The 27,419-nt window shown below is 36.5% G+C and overlaps 1 pseudogene; it reads right to left on the reverse strand.

Moving 5' to 3' along the window:
* Positions 1–4,421: 4,421 nt before the first annotated feature.
* On the reverse strand, positions 4,422–15,004 carry LOC149541662 (uncharacterized; annotated as a pseudogene).
* Between the last annotated feature and the right edge of the window lie 12,415 nt (positions 15,005–27,419).

The following is a 27,419-nucleotide window of genomic DNA, read 5'->3' on the forward strand; positions in this document are numbered from 1 at the left end:
ATAATAGAATTGGTTGCAAAGTGTCCAAAAGGAATCACTAAAATTAGTAAATAATAACCATTTACTAATTTTTGGCAAGTGGACAAACAACTGTCCAAACCACCCATAAATACAACCACTATTCATAGATAAGGACAAACAGCTGTCCAAGCTACCCATAAATAGTGCTACTATTTTCGGATCAGAAATAACAGCTGTCCAACTAACAATAATTAACATTACCTCTAGATTTGAACACTGCAGATGGAACCTAGGGTTAAGAAAAAATGGCTTAACTGGTTGAACTATTGCTTTCCCAGCGAAGATCATCTGAAAATCCTTCAAAGCATGTTGAGATGTTTGTATCTTGCCTAAAATGGTTGCTTTATTCTTCTCTGCAAACTTGCACCTGCTAAAGCCTTGAACATATTTTTCTCTCTTGTATCCTTCTGTAGGACTCCCATTACATTGAAAATTCATTTCATGATAATATTGTTATTAATTGATCTTTTGGTAATGCTAGCAATGCATTATTACTATAAGCTTTCAAAATATTGGAGATTAGTGGCATGGGAGGGATAAAGGAAGTTCCTTCATCTTAATTCAACTTCTACCTTCGAGATGATGTTCTACACGAGAAGTATTTTCAACGATATTAGTTTTCTACTTTATTTTTCTTTCCAATACCGAAAAATTCTAAGAATACATGTTTTCTGAAGCTTCATTTTGGAGACAACTTTGAGACTTCATGTTATGGTCAATATGGATTGTTGTTGAGAAATATTATGAGATTATACCCTTGTGTGGTCACTAAACAATGAGTCATTTCCCAAAACTAGTGGATAGTTGTAATAGCTACATTCATCATAGTACCACATTTGTTTTGCATCAAAGAGGTTGGAATTCTAATCGAGGATCATTTCCCTATTCTTTCATTGGACAAAATATGTTCCTCAGATTTTGACAATATTAATAAAATTAATTAGATGAAGAAATTAATTGATGAAGGTTTACATTCAAGTGAAGGAAAGAGCTTTATGCAAACAAGATTAGTTCAAATGGTATTGTAAGGGGAAAATGAGAGGAAAATCTGAACAATAATAATCTGAAAACACAACACATAATATTTAAAGATGAGAACAATATGTATTAGTATCCCAAGTAGTTTATATATAGTAACCATGCTGATTGAATAAGCTCTATTTGATGACACAAATCATTCTGATCCATTCCTATGATCGACATGTGTTAACAAATAAAAATTGAACTCTATCCCTACCATTACAGAGTCTACCCTTGGTATTATGCTTCTTGTGAATCATATGTGAGATACTTTTTCATGGACATAATTATTAGTCCTATCTTTGCTCCATCTCTCTTTTGGTCACTTTAGATTTGGAGTTTCTATGTAAAGGTCACAAGTATAAGACTTATTTTTGTCACTCCTTAGAGGTTATCTTCCCCTTTTGGGCTTCTCTTCTTTTTCTATATCAACAACTATTAGAGGTTTTCCTTACTAGTTATTTCCTCCATGAGCTTTGAATCAACTTATTATATATAATATCATTAAGGACTTGCCACTTTCACCTTATTCAAAATATAATGGCTCTTTTCATGGTCACTAAACAATAATAGAGATCTATCACACCTCTTAAGAATCATTGTCAAATAATTCAAAACTATGTCATTTGAGAGCTCAACGAATGAATATATTAATAAGAGAGCTTAAATATATACCTTTCTAAAGGTTAGAAGACAAATTAATGTGGCCTTGCATGATTCAAGGTTTTTTGACTTGATAAGAAATTATTTCTCAAAATATACCTTGAAGATATGTAATCATCATTTTTTTCTATGTAACCCTTAAGAAGGAGTCCTTAGGGAAATGTTTATTTGATTATTTTAGGATTAGTGTAATTAGGCAAGATGGTGGAGGCGGGGAGGTGTTTTCTTACATGACTATTACATTGAAAAAAACTCACTATTAATGACATTTGTTATATCAACAATTACGTTGAAAGTTCATTTGATGACATTATTGTTATTAATCGATCTTTTGGTAATGCTAGCAATGCATTAGCACTATAAGCCTTCAAATATTAGAGGTTAGTGGAATGGGAGGATAGAGGAATTTCTCTCATCTCAATTCAAATTTTATCTTTGGGATGATGTTTTGCATGAGAAGCATTTTGAAGGATATTGGTTTCTAATTTATTTTTCTTTCCAATACTGACAAATTCTAATAATACATGTTTTCTATAGCTTCATTTTGGAGACAAGTTTGGGACTTGATATTATGGTAAATATGGATTCTTGTTGAGAAAGCTTATGAGATTATACCATTTTGTTCTCTCTAAACAATGACTCATTTCCCAATGCTAGTGGACAATTGGAGTAGCTACATTCATCACTATACCACATTTGTTTCACATCAAAGATGATGGAGTTCTAATTGAGGATCCATTCCCTGTTCTTTCATTGGACCAAATATGTTCCTTGGACTTTGAAAATATTAAGGAAATGATTTAGATCCATAAATTAATTGGTGAACATTTACATTCAAGTGAAGTAAAGAGATTTACATAGATGAGGTGGGTTCAAATGGTATTGTAAGGGGAAAATTAGAGAAAAATCTCAACAATAATAATCTAAAAATTCAACACATAATATTTAAAGGTGGGCACAATTTAAATTAGTATCACAAGTACTTTATATATAGTAACTATTTTGATAGAATAAGCTCTATTTGTTAACACAAATCATTCCACTCCATCCTTCTGATAGACATGTGTGAACAAATGAAAATTGAACTCTATCCCTACCATTACAGAGTTTGTCCTTGGTGTTATGCTTCTGGTGAATCATATTGGAGCTACTTTGTTATGAACATAATTATTAGTCCTATCTTTGCTCCATTTCTCTTTTGGTCACTTCAGTTTTGGAGCTTCTATGTAAAGGTAATAGTACAAGACTTACTTTTCTCACTTAGAGGTTATCTTCCCCTTTTAGGCTTCTCTTTTTTTTCTATATCAACAATTAATAGAGGGTTTCCTTACTAGTTTTTTCCTCCATGATCTTTGAATCAACTTATTATATATAATATTATTAGTGTCTTGCCACTTTCACCTTATGAAAAATACAATGGCTCATTTCATGGTCACTAAACAATAATAGAGATCTATCACACTTGTTAGGAATCACTATCAAATAATTCAAAACTATGTGATTTGAGAGTTCATCAAACTAATATATTAATAACAGAGCTTCAACAAACTAGTATATTAATAATAGAGCTTGAAGATAAACCTTTCCAAATGTCACAAGACAACTTAATGTGGCCTTGCATGATTCAATATTTTTTGACTTCATAAGAAATGATTTCTGAAAATATACTTTGAAGATATGCAATCATCATTTTTTTCTATGTAAGCCTTAAGAGGGATTCCTTAGGGCAATGTTCATTTGATTATTTTAGGATTAATGTAATTAGGCAGGGGGTGTGGGAAATGTTTTCTTACATGACTATTAAATTGGAGAAAAACTTACTATTAATGACACTTTTTATATCAACTAGTATTGTATTTTTATAGAATGTTGTATGAGAATCTATATTATATGTTTGTATTTCAAATAAGGAAATATTAGTACTACATGCACCAAAAGTTTCATTCTAAACTTTTAATATGAAAAAAATTGCTATTTAATTTCTGTGAATGTTTGTATCATTAAAGATTTTGATTCAAATTAGACATTGTCTAATAGAACATTATATTTTGAGGAATAAAAGTTATGGATATATGTTTGAGACTTTTAGATATTGTTAGAACATGGTTTTTCGATGTTTGGGACTACTCTTATAATGGTTTATTGAAATTTATTATGTTGTTATACTCTCTCTCTTCCCCCCCTCCCCTTGTGAGAGATTTAAAAAATGTGTCCTTTTGTCACCATGTGAAATTCTCTTAAATGTAGAAAATCATGTTTTCCATTCTTTAACACATATATATGTATATAAATAATGTAAAAAAAATAATTACATCATCTAAAATTTTAAAATAATATAACTATTTGAATGATAACAAGTTAAAATCAAATTGAAATATTATAATCAATTTACAATTTTATTATAAAATAAGAACATACCTACACAAGATTGAGCAAGCGGCCGCCTACCATGGTGCAAACTTAACTAAGACTGTTACATTTTATTAATACTTTATTATTATATACATTCTAACTTAAAAATGATTACTCCACACATTGGTACAAGAAAATATAGATCGAATGAGTGTCAAAAAAATTGTTACGTTTGCATGAAGAATATAAATATATCATTCATACTGCCATTAGATTGCAGAGAGGAACTTCGCCTTATTGTCAGGCGAGGCGCATGGGGCATACTCAAGGCTATGCTTTTGTCTAATGAATCATTCCCATATTCTTCACATAGACATGATTTCAGAAGACCCACTTCTTTTGGCCCTACTCATATCTTTGCCCAAGTTATAGCCGTAAAGCCAATTAAGCCATCTCAGTTTGAAGAGGCGAACGATATCCAAAACCCCACGTCTTTCCAATCTCAGCCACCCCCATTCCAACAGACGGTCGCGAAGGAAAGGATGTGCATCTCGGAGGGAGTTGAATCTCGCCAGCTTCACTGAAAACCTTACCGACAAGTAGAAAAAAGAGAGAACAGGAGAGCAGCCGACGATGATGGAAGACCAGAACACGAACCAAGCCAGCCTGCCATGCTTGTACGCAAGCATTGTATACACTGCCGCCATGAAACCACAGGCCGTAAATGCATAGGAAGCACAAACTAGCAAGTTGTTGATGACCAAGAACAACACCTTGTCCCCCCTGGTAACAGGTGAACTCATCTGCCACATCAGCACCGCAAACAGCGACAGAAAAAAGGCCAAGCAGTCGAAAATGATGAACATTTTAAAGGAATCGATTCCGATCAGAATCGGCATGCCCAACATATTCTCTCTCTCTCCGTTCTTAAGATCTGTCTTGAAACCGCCCGGAATGGTGAAGACCGCTGTAAATGACATTGTGGCTAACAACACTGCCACCACTAATTCTTTGTCACGAATTGCATCATATGTTTCGTTCACCATCTTAGAGGCATTCTTGTATTTTAGGGCACTTACCTTTGGAGCGCTGTACAGGAATGGCTTGTTCTTGCAAGGATGACCAGCCAGTAGTGCAATTATCTGGTAACTTTCGTGGTACTCTGTGTTTTCTTGTGCAATGTCCAGAGCTGTTAGCCCTACATCGTTGAACGCCTCCTTGTTTATGTCCGCTATAGTCAGCAACGAAATTACCATCTACATTAATAAGTTTCAAATTTAGACTTAGTATACCAGTACGGTACTTAATATACCAGTAGAAAACAAAAATTCAATGACGCTGACTAGAAATGCTTAGAACGAGGAGAAATTTACATTGAAGTTTTTGTTCCTTGCTCCAATATGCAAGGGAGTATCTCCCTACTGCAAGGGCTTTATCTTTGGTGGTTTTTCATGTCCATGAGGCCTCTCAAGTCCCTGATTCACCAGATCTGATAAACCTACCTTGTCTGTTTTATTCAAGTAATCAACAATTCGCACTTAGCTAACTTGAGCGGGCAAATGAAGGACGTTCATTCCACAACTATTTCGTTGCATAACAGATTGTGGGCTGATTTCTATCAACTCTTTTACTGCTTCCAAATGCCCTTATTTCGCTGCCATACAAATCGGAGTTTCGTGCTCATGATTAGTGCACCAACAAAGCCTTGGCTGAAAAGCTACTAACTGCCTTATTATATGCACATAGTTTCTTCCAACGGCTACATGCAGGGCTGTATTGCCGTCTTTGTGCCGTACATTGAGTAGCTCTTCTCCACAGGACGAAACTAACAAACACTTAAGCTCATCTGCATTTTCGACATCCAAAATCATTGAGCAGAATCAAACTAATAGCTCTAAATAAAAACAAATCAAACTACACACATCCTCATGACAAAGAACACATAATTACAGCTGAGACATGACTATCCCAAGATAGCATTGTATCCATGATCTTATTTACACATTACATATCTACATAAAGTAAAACATATAACTAGAAATGAATAAGCAGAAAGAGACACAATGACCTGAATCTCCTCTTTCTATTGCAACCATCAAATCTGTTACAACGCCGATTGCCATGGCTTATTCCAACTTGAAGAATATCAGTCCAGACAGATAGCGTGTCGCAGAACGAACTTCCGCCTTTCTTCCTCCGCTCCGCTAAATAGCATATTTTAGAAACCCAATATATTCGAGAACTATTAAATTTTCCGAGCTTTGAGTTCCCATTGAGTTGGAGTATTTGTCCTTTTGCATACTCTCGATGTGTACGTAGGCTGTCATCCACTGACCTGCAGATATCTCCCCGAGGTAAGCACTATAACGAAAGCGCCATTTAATGAAGAAGAGTAAACAACGATGTGAACAGGGTATTTTTTTATAGCCGTTTTACCAGTATAAAAGTATCCCAACGTGAAGAATTGTAGGCTCCCGATGAGGCTCCTTCATGGTGGTTAGTATTGTTTACTCTTGTAATAAAAGGATTGCATCTGCTATAGAAATGCTAAAACTATTTATGATAATAAAAATGTGTTTCAAGCTTAGAAAGAGTAACATGCATACATCTGCCCTAGAAAAGTAAAAACTATATATGATTATAAAAATATGTTTCAAGCTTAGAAAGAGTAACATGAAAAGTAAAAACTATTTATGATAATAAAAATATGTTTATAGCTTAAAAAGAGTAACATGAAAATACTTGGGCCTCAAGATGTCACAATTCCCTACATATGGAGAAGTGGGCATTTTTTTTATCACAAGAAAAAAATCATAATTTTAGTGATACTTTTAAAAAACTTTAAATTGTTTCTAAACTTGATTGCGCAACTAGAATGATAAATGATAAAGAGCATAAGAAAAAAATGATTCATCATTTTTTTCTTATGTTTTTTGACATGATTTGAAACATTGATGTAAAAACACATACACAATCTAATGCAGAAAGAATATTGAAGATAATATATAAATTGTGAAAATCTACTTGCTTTTAGTTTTTTAAGAAGTATAATCCTAATGACAATGTTTTATTGTTTGTTAATTATTTTGGAAAGAAAATAAATTTGATCATAAGATTATCATTTGAGTGAAAACCTTGAAAGCATTTCATTTGTTCCTAATTACTGTTTGTAGTAATTATAAAATTATATATTTAAACAAAATATGTTCCAAATAAACCAAGCTCATAACCTTTAATGTTTAGAGCATAAACTATAAATACTTGCTCTTGAGTGAAGATTTTAAGTACTCTTTTTTTTTTTTTTTTTTCTATTTTCCATAAAGTATCTATAGTATTTATAAAATAATGTATTTATATGAAAGATGGGAAAAAATAAATTCATATAAGTTTAATATTTTGAACATAAAAGAAGATGCAATGGTTTTTATAGGGTGAACGCAATAGATAAGGGAAGATGAAAATCTTGACAATCTAGTTTCTCCCCATACATTAGAGAGGTATGGAGTGCCTACAAAAGGATTTGAACTTTCATTTTATCTTTATCTTGATTCGTAGCATAATTAGTTAAAATCATAATCTCTAGCTATGTAAGCCTTTTGGAATCAAGGCAACTAGAATTTCTACTAGAAGGCCACCAAAAAGTTTCACCAATAGTAAGTGGAGCCCCATGGCATTAAATAGCATGTTACAACCAATCTACTAACCATGATCCTTTCTCATAGCCAGTTGAAATTGTGGAAGCGAGCCTCCTAGGTACCTTGATTAGAGAGGTTATGTGAGTGTCAACAAAAAGGTGAGTGGCCCTATCCCAAAAGGTTGAATTATAATCTATAATTATGAATTGAATGTATAAGTAGTATGTATTTGGTTTTTTTTTTAAATTAAAAAAAGGAAACATATAACTGTTGAACATAAATGAATATTGCTAAATGAAATAAATTATTTGTTTCTTTATGTAAAATTCAATTTTGGAATTCATTTAAATATTTATTTTACTCAGATTTATTTTTAGTTTTTTTTTTTTATAAAAGAAAAGGATTAAAAAATAAGATAAATGCGTAAAAGAAAATAATAAAAAGTTAATATGTGTTCAAGATAATAAGAAGGAGAGAATTGAATTTCTGTAGAAGTGGTAGGCTCTTACAGGTCATAAAAGATTTTAGTCAGTGCAAAATATAGCTAAAAAGTACTAATAATAATTTAGAATATAGAATATTTAAAAAATTAACACAAAGGTAAGTTTTGAACCTCTTAGTGTTGAGTTTGACTCTACTCAAGCTTAACAACTAATATAAATGAATCACAACAAATATAATAATTAACCTTAGATTTTTCCTATTATCCATGAAGACAAAAATAAAAAAAAATGTCAAATAATTTTAAAATATTTAAAATATTTGTTAAAATAATTTTTTATATTAATTAATATTTATTAATGAATTATTTGATTTAACTTTTAAAAAAGATGCATTCATTCTCCATAGCTATATTTTCTATTTATTTTATAATAATTATATTGGGAGGTTGATGCTTCCATCCAGTCTAGGTGAACATATCATTCAACATAGACCAATGGATTTTTTATAGGTGCTTAATTGCCTCCTGTGGATCCTTGTCTTTGGCTTTTTTGACATTCAATGACAGCTCAAGATTTTGGTGTAACGACAATAGTAATTCCAACAAGTGGTATCAAAGACTTGGGTTATGGGTTCAAATCCCCTAGGTTATGTTGAAGGGGGCATTGTTGGGAGCTTGGTACCTTCATCCCCTTTAGGTGAAGGTACCATTCAACATTGACTGATGGATTTGTGACATGTTTTTAACAACCTCCCATGGATCCTTGTTTCAAGTTGTTTTGAAATTCATTAACAACTCAAACTTTTGGTGTAATGACAATGATGATTCCAACAAATTAAATCACAATTTTACTATTTTACAAAATATCTAAAAATGTATTAAAAAGAAAAATATATAGACATGTTATGATAGTAAGGTTCTTGTAATGAAAATTGCATAGTTTGGAGGCTTAATTTATATTCTAAAATTTGACTAGAAACCTAACATACCAATGAAAAAAACTGACAAACACATGAAAAATTTAGTGTCTACATATAAGCCAAATGAAAAAAGAAAAAACTTTAAAAATACCCACACTAGTTTTATAAATAGTTAAACCTTATTAGACTCAATATTATTCATGTACAAACCTAGATATACTTATTAACAAATAGGTAAACCCATTAAAGGTTGTGTATTGTCATTTGTAAAAGTCCCAACTTTTTTGTAAAAGTCAAGTTCATGGGGCCTTTGTCTATGGTATATATTAAAGACCTCTACTAAATCATGTAGAAAATCAAACCTTAACTATAATACCAAATACCAAATTCTATAGTCAATAAGAGAGGTAGCTATGGCATGGAGCGCGTGCGCGTGCACACACACACACACTTGTGTGTGTGTGTGTGTGTATGTATGTATATATATGTATGTATGTATGTATATATATATATATATATATATATATATATATATATATATATATATATATATATATATATATATATATATATATATATATATATATATATATGTATATATATATATATATGTACATACATATATATATATATACATATATATATATATATACATATATATATATATATATATGTATGTATGTATGTATGTATATACACATGTATATATGTATATATATGTAGATATATACATATATATGTATATGTATACATATACATATATATACACACATGCATATATATGTATATATATATATACATATATACATATATATACACATATATACACACATATATACACACACATATATATATACACATATATACATATATATACACACACATACACACACACACACACACACACACACACACACACACACACACACACACACACACACACACACACACACACACACACACACACACACGTACGCACGCACGCACGCTCGCACACACACACACACACATGAGAATCTCAAACCAACTACTAAAAGTGCAAAAGAAAGCATGACTATCATTGATATATTTGTTTTAGTTCATTCCATAGTAGAGATCTATTGCATTGGCTTCCATAGAACTAGTGATTAATCCTTGACAATATGAACCAATCATGGATCAAAGATTTTGTAGTTTCTATATAATGCCATGTTAAATCAGAAAAAAGTGCAAGCTTTAAATTAAAATAAAAATAGTTGAGAAATGTTTATTTGCAATTTGATTGGATTGAAGTAGTGGGGTCATATAATTAGAAATATAATAAAAATCACAAAGTAAGAGAAGGCACACCTTGCAAAGTTTTTGATTGAATTGAGGGTGTCATGGAAATTAGTTTAGGCTACTTGAATTTAAATGGAAAATAGTGGACAACTTTAGAGGTAGTCATAGTTTCACAAGAGGTAGTTGCAATAGCTATACTAGTTGCCAAAACATAATTTAAGCCATCTATGTTGTATGCACAAGTGAGCTGGACACTTGGAGTGCACTACGGGGATTCAATTTGTATGATGGAAGAGTGGATTTTATTTCAAACTTTTTCCTTTCTTTTGTATTCTCTCTACCATTTTATAAATTTGTATTGTGCATTTTGTTTCTTAAACAACTATTTTTTTCCAAAACCCTTCTGTCAGGATTGAGTTGTAGAAGAAATATTTGTAAGGACTCTCCTCATGGTATTTTTACTTTTAGAACTCTCATTTATTGTATGCATGCATTCTTTTTCAGTTGAATTTAGTGTCTTTAGTTTGAAAATTTGTTTGCCTCCCTGTTTACTACTCAAAAAAATTAGCAGCTATATGTTTTTAAAATTTCTATAATAAATCACTTTTATGCTGATTTTTTCTTATAGATCACATATTTGAGGAAGCATTAGTATAAATATTAATATATTAGGTTATTCTCTTTAATTCATCTAGACCTTTTCAATAATAAGTTTGGTTCCTTGGTGCAGGAGAACATTGCAAGGCTTGTGACACTCTTACAACCTTTTCTATGGAATCAGTATTGGTCTACAACAACCTAAATAGTTCTTTTAAAACTAGAGTATTCAGAAATTGGTTCTCCTTTAGCACTAGTGTTCTATGACTTCTTCCATGCTTGTTGTGGATCCAAATATAAAGATATTTAATCACCTTCATAGAAAGTTGCAGACCATCACATTTTTTTTACATTTTCACTACATAAATGTAAAAAATATTTGTCAAAAAATACTTTTTGAAAACAACAAATGATAAGTAATTAATAAATTGTTTTTACAAGAGATTGAAAAATAATAAATTAAAACAAAATCCACACTTCCTATAGTAAATTAGTCATTATACTACTTAGAATTGCTCTTTAAAAAATCTCGAAGCAAAAAACCAACAAAACATCCTTTGGCCCCAAGAATATCCAACTTATTGAGTTTATTGGTGTAAATTGGTGTACACAACCATCATGTAAAATTGATGCAAGGAAGATCAAATAAAATCTAGAATCCTTTTAATATCCATCAAGAGTAACAAGGAAGTTCTAATTCTAGAAGTTTTCCATTACAATCACATTCTTTATAATTTTATTCTCAATGTCCTACTTTTTTTATCTTCATTTTGTTTTCAAAATCAACCTTTGGAATTTTCTTTTTATTCTCAATTTCTCGCATATTTTTTCTTCATTTCTTATTGCAAAATTTTATTTTAATTTTAATTGACATACCTTCTTCATCTCTTCTTTGGTGATTTCGTTTAAAGATTGATCTATTACTCACATATAAGGGCAAATCCCAAAACTACATCCCACATTAAATTTTTCTAAAATGCTTACTCCTTATAGTTAATAATGTACTCAGTATCTATTAATAATATAAATAAAAAGACCAAAAGGTAACAATGACTAAATTGTTTATAGATAAAGACCAAAATGAAAAATTATTCATGGAATCATATACCTTATAAGAAATTGACACTATTTATCATTTTCATTGGCTGGTTATGTCTTGGGTGTGATAATTTAGAAAAGAAAAAGTTAGGTTGCAATTCCCATAATGTGAATTAATCATCTTAGTAATCTTATTGGACATGGAAATAGATGGGATTGGATAGTATGGTGAATTCCAAGTAGAAGTGCTAAGGAGATAGAGAAATATTGTAGCAGAAGATATTCAGTGAATAAAATGCTATTGTCATAATTTAAGAGATTATAGAAGCATCTATTCTTTTGTTTTATCTAGATTTTTTGTCTAATATGTATTAGTTACAAATGAGGAATCTAGTTCATGTGTGTGTGAGAGAGAGAAGCAAAAAAATAGAGGCTTATGTTATATGATCAATTTTACACCCAAATTTTCTTTGGTGGAGGCTATTTGGATGAATTTGATTGTATTCATATGGGGGAGTATGTTAGCATTGTTAGAAATATGATTTAGTGTTAATATGTTGAATTCATGATATTGCTTGTCAATTATGTCAACATATACATTATTCTTTGAAGATTACCAAAGTTGTAGAGAAAGATGCATTTGGCACACTCATAAGATTATGAGTTGTATTCCACAAACTTAAGATCAAAGATATGTATAGATGCTACTATTTATTGTGGAGAAAGATGTTGGTTTAAAGAATAATTTTGACAGCTGAGTGTCAATACACTTAACCATTTTTCACTATACATGCTGAGCAAAGAGTAGGAGCTGAGTGATATCAAGTGCCGAGTGATACCAAGTGCCGAGTTATATCAAGTGCCGAGTGATATCAAGTGTCGTGTTATATCAAGTGCCGAGTGATATCAAGTGCCGAGTTTTATCAAGTGCTGAGTAATATCACGTGCTAAGTAACATAAGGTGCCGAGTGATACAATTTTGTTTAGGTGCCAAGCTATCCAGGAAATAATATGTGCCGAGCATCAGTAATGTTTCAAGAGCTGAGTAACTCAGGATATTGGCATAAGAGTTTGTAATTGCACAATGTAAACCATTTTTGTACCCAACATAAGGAAAATCTCGAAAGATCTGGAGATAAGAACGAATCTTTTACATTTCCTATGTAATCTGCATGCAGCCAATTGGAAAATTGGAAAGACATGCAACCAATCAGCAAAAGGCAAGTATTGAGTGAGAAATTAAGATTCAATGAGGATCGTAGATCCATATCTAACCCTAAGTCTTCAAAGTCTTTTTAAGGAAGACAAAAGTTTTTCACTGAGATGATGAAAGAAGAAAGAATAGTGTTAAAAAAAATGGAATGGAATTCAGTGAAAGGAGACATGGATTCAGTTGATCAGAACAAAGCAAAGTAGACAAACAAAAATCAGATCTTAGAGGATCGAAAGTAGAGAGTGAGCCAGAACAAGTGCCTGCACTCAGCAATCAAGGATTGCAAACTATCAGGTTTATAATACTTAATACTCTCTTAACATTTTATTAGAAAGGAAATCCTATGTAGATAGGTTGGCTTAACAGCTATTAAGTGTTTGTAAATCCTTTAACCAGGTCACTATTGACACAATGTAAAGCCTTTAACAAGGCAGACCATCAGAGGCAGTGATTTTTGTGGGTATCATCCTTGTTGTCACTTAGGTTTGCACCCTTGTCCAAGGCCTATGCACGAGGACAACCTAGTGAAACATGGAGAAAACCTCCAAGCTGTGGGACTTGAACTGTGAGGTTGAGTGTCTAGAGAAGGCCGGCTTCCTCTTACTATCAGGCCGCACCTAACTACTCTCGAAAGATAAAGGGGAAGCAGGAGATGCAGAAAACAACTCTACCCTACCTAAACTATGGAAGTGATGCACCAAAATAGAGTGTTCAGACCCATTTCTGCCCATGTATGCACTATTGAACCAGAATGAAACTAAGGATATACACATATAGACTTGTTTTGATCTAATAACTGCATGCAGATCAGGAAACCAAACTAAATAACACAAGGAAAGAGGAATCTCACTCATATATTACCCAGTAGGCAAAAATAGATACAATATGTAGGCTATAGATCTCAACAATACACCAATGAGAGGCAAAAGGGATGCACATACACATTAATGGCTGAAGGAGATAAAATAGAGAATCATTTAGTTCAGAGGCACAGGGAATGTTACACTGAGAGTTGCAGAGCAATATCAGAGAAATTAGAAAAGAGTCAACCTTAAGAAAAGGTTACAAAATTGCCTTTATAGTTCAGGCATAACTGAGGAAATTGGCTCTGCATTAATTGCTCAACTACTGCCATCAAGCTCCCATACAAAAATATCCGATCAAAGATCACACTCAAGTATGGTTCTAAGGTACAAAATTAGATATTCGACTGAAGAAATGCCTCGAGTAGATAGAAACGATGCCAATGAATGATCCTGACACAGTAGATGGATCGAATGAGATGGTGGAGTGTTCTGTTTTGCCTCGCATTCATTTTGGGTAGGTCTGGGATTGATCATGAAGATCAGATCGCAGGATAAAATCGATTACATTTGCTTCCTGGTTCATGAATCAACAGGGTCGAAGCAAGTCAAATAGGCTATACGAGCCAACTGGGCCATGCGGGCCACTCATCTTTCTTCATTTTTCCACCTGGGGAGTCTTCCGTGGTTGACCTTTCCTTACGTTGGACTAACTGCGCCACCTGTGATCTGTTATCACTAACTGTGATGGTCAGTCGCTAACCGCCAACCCTGATCGGGCCAGTGAGACACGTGTCAACAAATTGCTATGTCACCAACATATACATCGCACAACTTCTTCATAGCGAGATGACGCCTACCGTCAATCTCTGTAGATCTGACGATTACGAATACTCGTCATGTGTCATACTTGCTTCACCTTGGGCCATCATATCTGGCGCCACTTCAGCGACTATGCCACCCCAAATGACACATGGCGATACTGACCGATGTACCCTATTGTAATCGAGCCCCGCTGACATGTGGCGAAAGGGCGCCATGTCGCTATGGTAAAGATCGTGCAACTTCACCATGGCGACATGGTGCCATCTGTTGATTTGCCTTAAATTTGACGACAAGCAAGATGGATACTGCCCCTCAGTGCATCGACAAATAGAAACCAGCCACGTACCAACTGTCTGTATTTCCTGCATTGACATTTGAGATTCACCGGACACGTGGCCGAAGGGCATTATGTCGCCATCATATTCTTTGTGCAACTTCAGATAAATGACATAGCATTGACCGTCGATCTCTGCAGATCTGACGGTAGAGAAATTAACCTTTCCTTGTACTAGCGGCGGTGAATATTTGGTCCCATGCGCTGACTATATCCTGACCTAGCATATGTGGCAGTTCCTCATTGGTCTAACAAAGCACAACCTTGGTCTAACAAAGCACCAACTTGTAGGGTTCGTACCGCTTGACCCTATCGAGGGACACGTGGCACCTAGGCGTTATGTCATTGTTATAAATCTCGCGCAGCTTCCTCATAGCGCGATGGTGCCCATCGTAGATCAACTTAAATTTGATGGTAGAGAAATACCTCGTACTCTGCACATCATCTCCTTTGAAAACCACTGGGCTTGTGAAATGCTGTATTTTGACACGTACACTTGGCACCCCCCTGTTGGTCATTTGAAATGCCGACCTGGCAGATCCAAGACTCAACCCCACATAGTGGCCATGTGTCGGCTAGGTGCCATGTCGCTATGAGAAAATTGAGGTCAAATTCCCATAGCGCCATAGCGCCCAGCCGATGACATGTCCTATGATTTGCACGTGGCTCCTTCTGATTCGCCACCATGGCACCGGGCTTCTGACTGTATAGGTGAAGTACAATTGGGACCCAACTACTTTCTTGAAGTTCCTGCCACTGATTTTTTCCGTCGCTATGAACCCTACCACCGATACTGGGACTCACCGTAAAACATCTTTCGGCCGGCCGGGCGCTATGTCGCTATTGAAAAACTCGTGAGTTTTTTGATGGCGACATGGCGCCATGTTGCCTTTTGGATTTTTTGGTCCGCAAAACTGACCGCCCATCATGAACTTTCTCGGCAACAGACCGCCTGTCATGAACTTTCTTGGCAACTGACCGCCCACCGAACACCTTTTCCATTCCATTGTGAAACTGATTGCCTATCACTGGTTCCACCGGACATACGTCAACTGGGCGTGATGTCGTTAATGTAACTCTCACACAACTTTGCCATAGCGAGATGGCGCCCTCCGTAGATCTTCCTCGAATCTGATGGCTAGAAAACCTGAGAGCTGTGGAAACTTTTATAAGGTCGGCATTAAAATAATATTAGCTTTGGGAACTAGCCTTTGGATGAGTAACATTTGAATTTTGAAACTTCGCGGGGCGAACAAAATGTGGTAACATTTCTGGCGACTCGCAGGGGGCATGAGCCTGCTCGATGCATAAGACCAGTGCTTGCAAAAACTCCATTGGGCTACAGGGTCAAAAAGTGTGAATCTAAGAACTACAAAACCCTAACCCATCCTGTGAGAGATTGAAAACCCTAGCTCTGCAACTGCAACTGGAAACAAAAATAGAACTTCCTCTGCAACCTGAGACTGTCAAAACTTCAAAAGCTGGCAACTCAAAAAGAGAACCTTGTGCACACGCACTTCTTGAAAAGAAGGAAATAACAGAGAAGAGGCTAGACTAACTATGTACATGGATTCACAATCTTCATCAGAAGCAAGCTTTAAGATAAATCCCATTGACTGGGATGGGCAGAACTTCACCGTTGGGTCTGCTCAGTTGGAATTCATTAGCCTGTTTGCAACTGGCAATCAGATAGGGGCCACTCCATAGTGGGTCAAACTTAGAATGTCTTCTTGGTTTTGCTCTGTCTGAATCCCACTTGAGGACTAAATCTCCCTCTCTAAAGGTTCTGACCCTAGCCTTCTTATCAAAACTCCTTTTTATCTGTTGCTGATGCATTTCTAGGGTTTGCATGGCTTTGTTTCTCTTTTCTTCTAGTTCAATCAGTTATGCTATTCTTACTGACATGGTACTATCTTCAATTAATTCCAGCTAATGAGCCAACTCTAAGGATGGGAATTCTAATGAGATTGAGAGTCTGGCCTCCCTACCATATACCAGCACAAAAGGTGAATTCCCAACAGATCTCTTGGGTGTTATCCTATCAGCCCACAGAGTAGTTCTTAATTTTTTATGCTAGACCCTCTGATTGTCTTCTATTTTCCTCTTCATGATTCTGATCAGATTCTTATCGGAAGACTCAGCCAAACCGTTACCCTGGGGATAATAATTTGATGATGTATTCAGGTAGACATTGTGATTCATTGCCCATGCACAAATTTGGGTTCCAACAAAAGACTTGGCATTGTCTGAGATGATAGTAGAAGGAGCACCAAACCTAGATACAATCCCATCAAGGAATTCAACAACTGATGGTTCTGTGGCATCCTTCAAGGAAACTGCCTCTGTCCACCTAGTGAAATAATCAGTAGCAGCCAAAATCCATTTATGACCTGCACTAGATGGAGGATTAATGGGACCTATAAAATCCAACCCCCACTGGGTAAAGGGCTGATCCACCTGAATAGGATGAAGGGGGAGAGCTGCAAGCCTTTGTTTGCCTGAAAAGAAAGCACATTTCTCACATTTTCTTACATATCCATAAAAATCATGGAACAGAGATGGCCAATAATAACTAGCTCTCATGATCTTCATGGCAGTTGTTCTTGCAGAGAAATGGCCGCCATCAGGGCCATCATGAAGTTCTTTATTCATCCTTTTAGCTTGATCCTCTTCAATGCATCTCAACAGGGTCCCATTAAAATCCCTCCTGAATAGGATACCATCAATTACAACATAGGGAATGGACTGCAGTCTATATTGTCTTCTTTTAGTTCTGTCCAATCCCTGAGGTTATCCATCCCCTGATAAGAAGCTCTTCATATCATTTATCCAACTCTTTGGACCATCAACATTTCTTACTTCCTGTTGCTCTATTAGTAACATAGTAGTCTCTTCATCAGAGTCCCGGTTTGATAACATTTCCTTGCACAATCCTCTCCCTCTTACCAACTTGGTAATCTGAATATCAACATCACACTCCATTACCCTAGTGATCCATCCAGCTCTCTTTTCACTGATATCTTTGCTTAACAGGAAGTCTTTTACACTGGCATGGGGCACCAACAAATGGATCCTATTGTGGGATAAGAGGTGTTTGAATTTCTTCAAGGCTCTGATGATTACAAGGGCTTGCTTCTCAACAAAGCTATACTTATCTTCATATTCCTTGAGCCCTTCACTAAAGAAGGCTATGGGCTGCTCCTCATCCTTGCCATTTGTTTGAGTCAAGACAGCAGAGATACTTGACTCACCACCTAAAGTGTAGAGGATGGAATCTTTCTCAAAATTTGGGTTCATGAGAGTAGGGGCTGAGGCTATGGCTGCCTTGATCTCTTCAAAACTCTCCTTCCCCTCCTTGGTCCATGAGAAGACCATGTCTTTCTTAAGCATGGTTGTAAGAGGTTTCACCATGGTAGCAAGATTAGGAATAAACCTTCTTAAAAAATTTATTCTACTAAGGAAATTTTGCAGCCCCTTCTTGTGTTTAGGAAGAGGAAGGGCAAGTATTGCCTTTGTTCTTTCTGGATCAATGGTCAACCCATCCTCAGATACAATGTGTCCTAATAACTTTCCTTGGCTTGTAGCAAAGACACACTTGGCTGAGTTGAGGGAAACCCCAAACTCTCTACATCTTAGAAATACCTGCCTTAAGTGATCAAAATGATCTTCTACATTTTTTGAGTATACAGTTATATCATCAAGGTATACTAAGACAAACTTATCAATTAATTTTTTGAAGGCCATCTCCATTGCCTTCTAAAATGTGGTAGCTACATTTGTTAGTCCGAATGGCATCTTGCAATAAGCATAGGTGCCCCATTTAGTAGTAAATGATGTTTTATGTCTATCAGATTCTTTAACCAGCACTTGGTTGTAACCAAAGAATCCATCAAGAAAAGAGAATCTCCTTGACCCACTGACCTTAGATAGAATTTGCTCCATGGAAGGGAGAGGATGGTGATCTTTAAGAGAAGCCTGATTAAGATCCCTAAAGTCCACACACAATCTAATTTCCCCATTCTTCTTCCTTACAGGGACAAGGTTAGCTACCCATGATGAGTGTTTGATAGGAAATACTATATTGGCCTCTATCAACTTGGATAATTCTTTTCTCATTAGGGGCTCAATCTTAGGATTCACTGGTCTCTATTTTTTCCTTATTGGTTTGGCCTTATCAATTAAATCTATGGTATGCTAAAACACACTAGGGTCAACCCCTTTTAAGTCATCATATGTCCAAGAAAATACATCATTAAATTCTTGACATAAATGAATGAAGTTTTCTTTCTCAATTTCAGAACATACCTTCCCCATATTCAGAGATTTTCCATCATCAATTGTAACTGGGGCATAATCATCTTTCTCTATGGCTAGATTCATCCCTTTGCCTCTTGTTTGATCATCAAGATTAAAGACACTCTCCAAGGTAATGAGACCCTTGGGAAACTTGTTAGAACTAAGGTGAATGATCTGATCACCATACTGATCTTGCAGCCTTGACTGGTTTCTATCTGAGAATTTTGCCTCATTCTGCAAGAAACTCACAATTTGTTCATCAGAGTCAAACACTTGCCAATGAGTGTTGTTGTCAGGGATGGCAGGCCTCACTACCACCCTAATTTGTTGCTTCTTCTCCTCCTCAAGATTCCCTGGTACATCATAAGCTGTACCCACTGCTGCAAGTCTATCAGCATGTTTATTTTCTTTCCTAGGAATGCTCTGTATATTGAATGCATTGAAACCCTCAAGAAAATCCTAGACTCTGTGTTTGTAAGACTTGAGCAGGCCATTTTTGGTGATATTCTGATTCCTCACTTGATTGACTACCAACTCACTATCTCCATATACTTTCAAGGCTTGAATTCCTCTCCTTTGGGAAAGTAGGAGACCTTGAATCAGGGATTCATACTTGGCCACATTATTGGTGCAACTGAATTGGAGCCTAAAGGAGAAGTAGTATCTTATTTGTGCAGGAGAGACAAACATAACACCAAACCCTAACCCATTTATGTTCCTTGAGCTATCAAAGTACATACTCCATATTCCATTTATATCATCATTAGTGCCAACAAGATTAGGAACTTGGGCATCTTTCTCTATTATGCAATATGTACTAAGGCCTATCTCAAGAGTCTCTGACATAGGCTCAAACTGATATGCATTTGCCCACTCATCCAAGAAGAAATCAAGAATCTCTGCTATGGAAGTGATAGGCTCATTTACTATGTCATTTTCATCCATCTCTAGAATAGGGCAATTCATGTTGATGGAATTGGGGGTGTAAGATTCAGTGTGATGAAGGGCTTGAGGTTTTGCTCTAATTGAGGCATTGGCTCCATATCTGGTCTTAAATGACATATATGACCAATCAGTAGATATGAATCCACCAATCTGAGTAGTGAAGTCTCTTGAAAGATAGATGGCAAAATAGGGCTTGACTTCAGTAACAGATATATCTTGAATCACAGTGCAACCAGGGCATGCATGTAGGGCCATCTCCACATTCCTAAGGATACCTACAGCTTTGACAGTACTACCATCTAATTGTAACACATCCCTAACAATGGGCTTATATTTCATTTCTAAAGCATCAGCAACACACCTGGGCATTACTGAGCTACTAGCCCCTGAATCTATCATGTAATTGTGGACTAACTTGTCTCCTATAATTAGAGAAACATAGAATGGAGGAGGTCTAACCTTTTTATTTGTCTCCACATCCCCTACTGGTTGTCTAGACTTGTGGCATTCTCCGTGATAGATGGCTGATCCTTGTGTTCAATCTTCTCTAATTCTTGCTGCAGCATCCTCTTCTACATTGCTATGGTAGCAATAGCATCCCACATGGAGATATTCACATTGGTCTTCTTCATTTGCTCTACCACATTGAAAGATGCATTAGGAACTTTGGTAGAAACTTTGGGAGCTGCACTTATAAGAGGCTGAGATGGGGCAACATAAGGATCACTTGCATCTTTCTTTCTAGAATCTTGTTTTTGCTGTTGTGAAGTACTTGTTTGTTCATTTTTTGCTTGTATATGAGGTGTAGCACTTGAAGTTGAGGCCTTCTTAGGAGAAGGAGGGGCAGCATGTTCCATAGCTCTCTTCCTACTTCTTGTGTTATGAGCAATGGAATCCTGGTTTACATTACAATGCTCCCCAACCTGATGATTCATGAAAGAGCAATCATCGCGTCCTTGAATATATGAGGCCTCCTTGGGATGATCCTCCTTGTATGATTGCTTTTCTGTAGGTTCTTGGACAGTTAGGGCCATATAAGATTCTGCCTTCTGGCACATGCAATAGGTATAAGAATAGTTGCAAGAAGGACAAAAATCTTGATCTTGGGCCAAGTTATTTTGAGGAACTATAGCTCTGTTCTAATTTGAGCTTGAAGCAGAAGCATGAATATTTTGCCTACCCTGATCAAAGGAGCTATTCCACTGATTAGGAAGCCTACCACCACTTGGAGCTTGATATTGCAGTTGGGGAGGCTTGCCACTTTGAGCTTGCTAACTTTCTAAGGCCACCACCTTGTTACTCATTTTTTGTATCATAGAGGGACTATCCTCTAATCTCTTCCCCTAGTCCTTCAACTCCCTCCCCTGCTCTTGCAATTTTTTTATCCAGGGTCTTCTCTCTTTTATCTGTATTTAGCACTAGACCTTGGAGCATTTCTTTGAGCCCATCTATCCCATTTGAGGATGTAGAAGCTTGAGGGACTGGAGTAAGGGCTTGTGATGTAGAAGTTGTAGGAAGAGGGGCCATTGCTGGTTGGTGGTTAGGAACATCAGGAAAGAAAGGCATAGGGGGCCTTGGAGCCAATTTTCCTCCTTTTATTAGGATGTTCTCAGCTTTTATGGCTATCTCATAAGCATTAGGCAAGGTATCTCCTCCCATAGTTTGGATTGTAGTGGCAATATCACTGTTAAAAGCTCTAAGGTAATGCAAGAAGGCATTACTAGGGGTAGGTATCACTGCAGTAGGTATTCTATCCCATGTCTTTTGGAATCTATAATTAAAATCAGTCATACACTCATGGGGCACTCTTTTTATTGTAGTCAACTGCTCTAATAGTGACAGATGGTCACTTCTATTCTCAAAATGTTTGCATAATCCTGCTCCTAGTTCATCCCAATTAGTTATAGAACCATGAGCTAGGCCTCTATACTACTATAATGCTTTTTCTTTTAAAGATGAGGCTAGAAGTTTGACAACAACATCATCCTCTGTAATACGATGAATATTACAGACATTTGCTACTTCTTGGATATGTTCTAAAGGGGAGATGGAAGTTTCACCAGTAAAATCAGGTATACTTTTTAGTGCAGATACTGGTATATCATGCCTTTGGGCTAACAATAGAGGACTCCCACCATTAAAGGTGGCAAAAGCATGAACTCTTGGCTGTGCCATGTAAACAAGTGTTCTATTGATGAGTGTTGATTGCAATTTAGGCTGAGTTCAAATAGTAGGAGGAGTAGAGACAGACCTTATAGGTATATTAACTGTTATTACACCCTTAACTGGTGATAATGAAGTTCTAGTCCTCCTTCTTCTAGGATTTGAAAGAGAAAGCTCTTGATATTGAAATTTACCTCTAGAAGACGCCCTTGTTTCAGCTCTGGGCATGAATTTTTGCAACTTTGGCCTGGAACCAGATTTGTTGATGTTCAAAGTCGCCAAGTACTTTCAAGAATCAGCCTCTTGAAGGCTTGAATACTGAAGCCAACACTACCTCTTCAGTATTAATCTTGAAACTCTTTCCTCTTTGACACTAGTAGACTTTAAACCTTTGCTTGATCTTGTTGTTGTGGTCCCACCAAGCGTGCCAAGAACTGTTGTCACTTAGGTTTGCACCCTTGTCCAAGGCTTATGCATGAGGACAACCTAGTGAAACATGGAAACAACCTCCAAGCTGTGGGACTTGAACTGTGAGGTTGAGTCTCCAGAGAAGGCCGGCTTCCTCTTACTATCAGGGTGCACCTAACTACTCTCAAAAGAAAAAGAGGAAGCAGGAGATGCAGAAAACAACTCTACCCTACCTAAACTACGGAGGTGATGCACCAAAATAGAGTTTTCAAACCCATTTCTGCCCATGTATGCTCTATTGAACCAGAATGAAACTAAGGATATACACATACATACTTTTTTTGATCTAATAACCGCATGTAGATCAGGAAACCAAACTAAATAACACAAGGAAAGAGGAATCTCACTCATATATTACCCAGTAGGAAAAAATAGATACAGTATGTAGGCTATAGATCTCAACAATACACTAATGAGAGGCAAAAGGGATGCACATACACATTAATGGCCAAAGTAGATAAAATAGAGAATCATTCAGTTTAGAGGCACAGGGAATGTTACACTCAGAGTTGTAGAGCAATATTAGAGAAATCAAAAAAGAGTCGACCTTAAGAAAAGGTTACAAAATTGCCTTTATAGTTTAGGCATAACTGAGGAAATTGGCTCTGCATTAACTGCTCAACTACTGCCATCAAGCTCCCATACAAAAATATTCGATCAAAGATCACACTCGAGTATGGTTCTGAGGTACAAAATCAGATATTTGACTGAAGAAATGCCTCGAGTAGACAGAAACGATGCCAATGAATGATCCTGACATAGTAGATGGATCGACTAAGATAGTGGAGTGTTCTTTTTTGCCTTGCATTCATTTCAGGTAGATCAGGATTGATCATGAAGATCAGATCATAGGATAAAATCGATTACATTTGCTTCCTGGTTCATGAATCAACAGGGTCAAAGCAAGTCAAATAGGCTATACGAGCCAGCTGGGCCATGCGAGCCAATCATCTTTCTTCATTTTGCCACCTGGGGAGTCTTCCGTGGTTGACCTTTCCTTATGTCAAACTAACCGCACCACCTTTGATCTGTTATTACTAACTGTGACGGTCAACCGCTAACCACCAAGCCTGACCGGGCCAGTGAGACACGTGTCGACAAATAGCTATGTCGCCAACATATACATCGCGCAACTTCTTCATAGTGAGATGACGCCTACCATTGATCTCTGCAGATCTGACAATTGTGAAGACTCGTCATGTGTCGTACTTTCTTCACCTCGAGCCATCATATCTGGCGCCACTTCAGCGACTGCGCCACCCCAAATGACACCTGGCAATACTGACCGGTGTACCTTGTTGCAATCGGGGCCCGCTGACATGTGGCAAAAGGGTGCCATGTTGCTATGGTAAAGATCGTGCAACTTCACCATGGCGACATGGCGCCATCTGTTGATTTGCCTTAAATCTAATGACAAGCAAGATGGATATTGCCCCTCAGTGCATCGACAAATAGAAATCGGCCACGTACCAACTGTCTGTATTTCCTACACTAACATCTGAGATTCACCAAACACGTGGCTGAAGGGCGTTATGTTGCCATCATATTCGCCATGCAACTTTGGATAAGAGACATAGCACTGATCGTCGATCTCTGCAGATTTGAGGATAGAGAAATTAACCTTTCCTTGTACTGGCCGCAGTGAAGATCTGGTCCCATGCATTGACTGTATCCTAACCTGGCATATGTGGCAGTTCCTCATTGGTCTAACGAAGCACAACCCTTGTCTGACAAAGCACCAACCTGCAGGGTTCGTACTGCTTGACCCTACCGAGGGACACGTGGTGCCCAGGCATTATGTCACTATTGTAAATCTTGCGCAGCTTCCTCATACCACGATGACACCCATTGTAGATCAACTTAAATCTAATGATAGAGAAATACCTTGTACTCTGCACATCATCTCCTTTGAAAATTGTTGGGCCTATGAAACGCTGTATTCTAACACGTACACTTGGCACCCCCTTGTTGGTCATTTGAAACACCGACCTGGCAGATCCAAGACTCGACCCCACATAGTGGCCATGTGTTGGCTAGGTGCCATGTCGCTATGAGAAAATCAAGGTCAAATTCCCATAGTGCCATAGCACTCAGCCGATGACATGTCCTTTGATATCCACGTGGCTCCTTCTGATTCGCCACCATGGTGCCGGGCTTCTGACTATACAGGTGAAGTACAATTGGGACCCAACTGCTTGCCTAAAGTTCTTGCCACTAATTTTTTTCGTCGTTGCGAACCCTACCATCGATATTGGGACTCACTGTAAAACATCTTCTAGCCAACTGGGCGCTATGTCTCTATTGAAAAACTCATGAGTTTTCTGATGGCGACATGGCGCCATGTCACCTTTTGGATTTTCTAGTCTGCAAAACTGACTGCCCGTCATGAACTTTCCCGGCAACGGACTGCTCGTCATGAACTTTCTCGGCAACTGACCGCCCATTGAACACCTTTTCTGGTCCATCATGAAATTGATTTCCTGTCGCTGGACCCACCAGACACACGTCAATTGGGTGCGATGTTGTTAACGTAACTCTCGCACAACTTCGCCATAGCGAGATGGCACCCTTCGTAGATCTTCCTCGGATCTGACAGCTAGAAAACCTGTGGGCTGTGGAAACTTTTATAAGGTCGGCATTAAAATAATATTAGCTTTGGGAACTAGCTATTGGACGAGTAACATTTGAATTTTGAAACTTGGCGGGGTGAACAAAATGTGGTAACAATCCCCACCCCAGTTTTGCCTTCTTATTTTTGGAGGGTTTTTGGGTTACCAAATTCCAGTGTTATGTGTTGTTGATGCATTCTTAGTTTCATATTTTCTTGATGTATTTACATGCATGCAATTTACTTTTAGATAAAAGTTTTATTGGATAAAGTGTAATACTTTTGATTCACCCCCCCCGCTCTCATAAGTATTCTTTCCATATTTGAATATTCCAACAATTGGTATCAAAGCATATTAGGTTCTCACAAGAAAAATCCTAACATCTTGGAGGAAAAGATCTAAAGATGGAAGTGTTCAAACTCGGAAAGATCATTGAAAATCAGGTGATAGATGTGCAACTTGCTTTGCATAGCTTGGAGGAATCCAGAGATAAGTTGATAAACTCATTGAAAAGAAGGAAGGATTTAACCATCGCTGAAAATGAGATAAACTAAAAGGAGATTGATACCACAAATATGTTTCCCAATGGAGATACTAAAGAGTTTGATGCAACAATTGCAGAACTGATGGAGAAAAACAAAGTTCAAGCAGATGAGATAAGATCTCTCAAGATGGAACATGAATCATAGGCCATAATGTTATGTGAGATCACTGAACAAAAGAAAAGAGTAGTTGAAGATAAAGTCATGATGGAAAATGAAAAAAGAAATCTTGCAAATAGACTTGAAGAAAAATGTACTGAATTGACAAGGATCTCGAACATGCAGATGGATACACTTGCTCAAATGATGAACCTTCATCATGAACTTAATGTGAAAGACATTAAGATCTCTACACTGAAGATGTAGAATGAACAATTGTAGAATGACTTAAGAAGAGAAAAGGAAATTTCAAAAAGCTTCAACAAACCCAATGAAGCCATCAAGTATTTTGACCAATTACTAAAATCCCCAAGATCAACCCATGATACATCAGGACTTGGATACAACAACACTAAAGTTGAAGAATCATCAAAAAGTGCTGAACAAAGAAGCGACAAAGGTAAAAATGTCAAACCTACATGTCATTTCTTTGGAAAGAAAGGACATACATCTAATGTATGTAGAAACAAGAATACCCATCAACATGATAAGCATACAAATGTAAACTATTGTCATAAGTGCAAGAAGCAAGGTCATCAAGCATATGAATTTAGAACCAAGACTATTAAGACATCAAGATTTGAGGGTCACTGTCATAATTGCAAAAAATATGGACATAGAGCTTTTGAATGCAGATCAAAGCCTATGTGGACATCAAACCAACCAACAAGGACATCAAACCATGAATTTTGGGATTACAACATCAGGTATAGTTGTCACTATTGTCAAGAATATGGACATATACCCCAGAATTGCATAAGAACACATTTCAGGGGGAACTATAAAAGATGGTTGAGTCAAACCACATGTTTCAATTGCTTAAAAACTGGTCATCTCAGTAGGAATTGCCCAACAAGGTCAAAGGCACCAAGTTCTAAGTTCAATAATGGAAAGGCAAAGATAGATGTTGAACACATCATAAGTGAGATGAATAAGACATGGAAGAAGAAAGATGAGTGCAGCACATCAACTATAGAGATCACTTCACCCAAAGGGTCAAGTGATCACACTTCATCAAGTTAAGCAAGAATGGGTGTGTGGGATTGATAAACTAAGTTACATCATACATCAATCCCAAGACATAGAAGAACTACAAAGAAGAAATCAGCATAAT

The sequence above is a fragment of the Cupressus sempervirens genome, chromosome 8 (assembly GCF_028749045.1).
Source record: "Cupressus sempervirens isolate cs-2001-9-10 chromosome 8, ASM2874904v1, whole genome shotgun sequence".
Taxonomy (NCBI): Eukaryota; Viridiplantae; Streptophyta; class Pinopsida; order Cupressales; family Cupressaceae; genus Cupressus; species Cupressus sempervirens.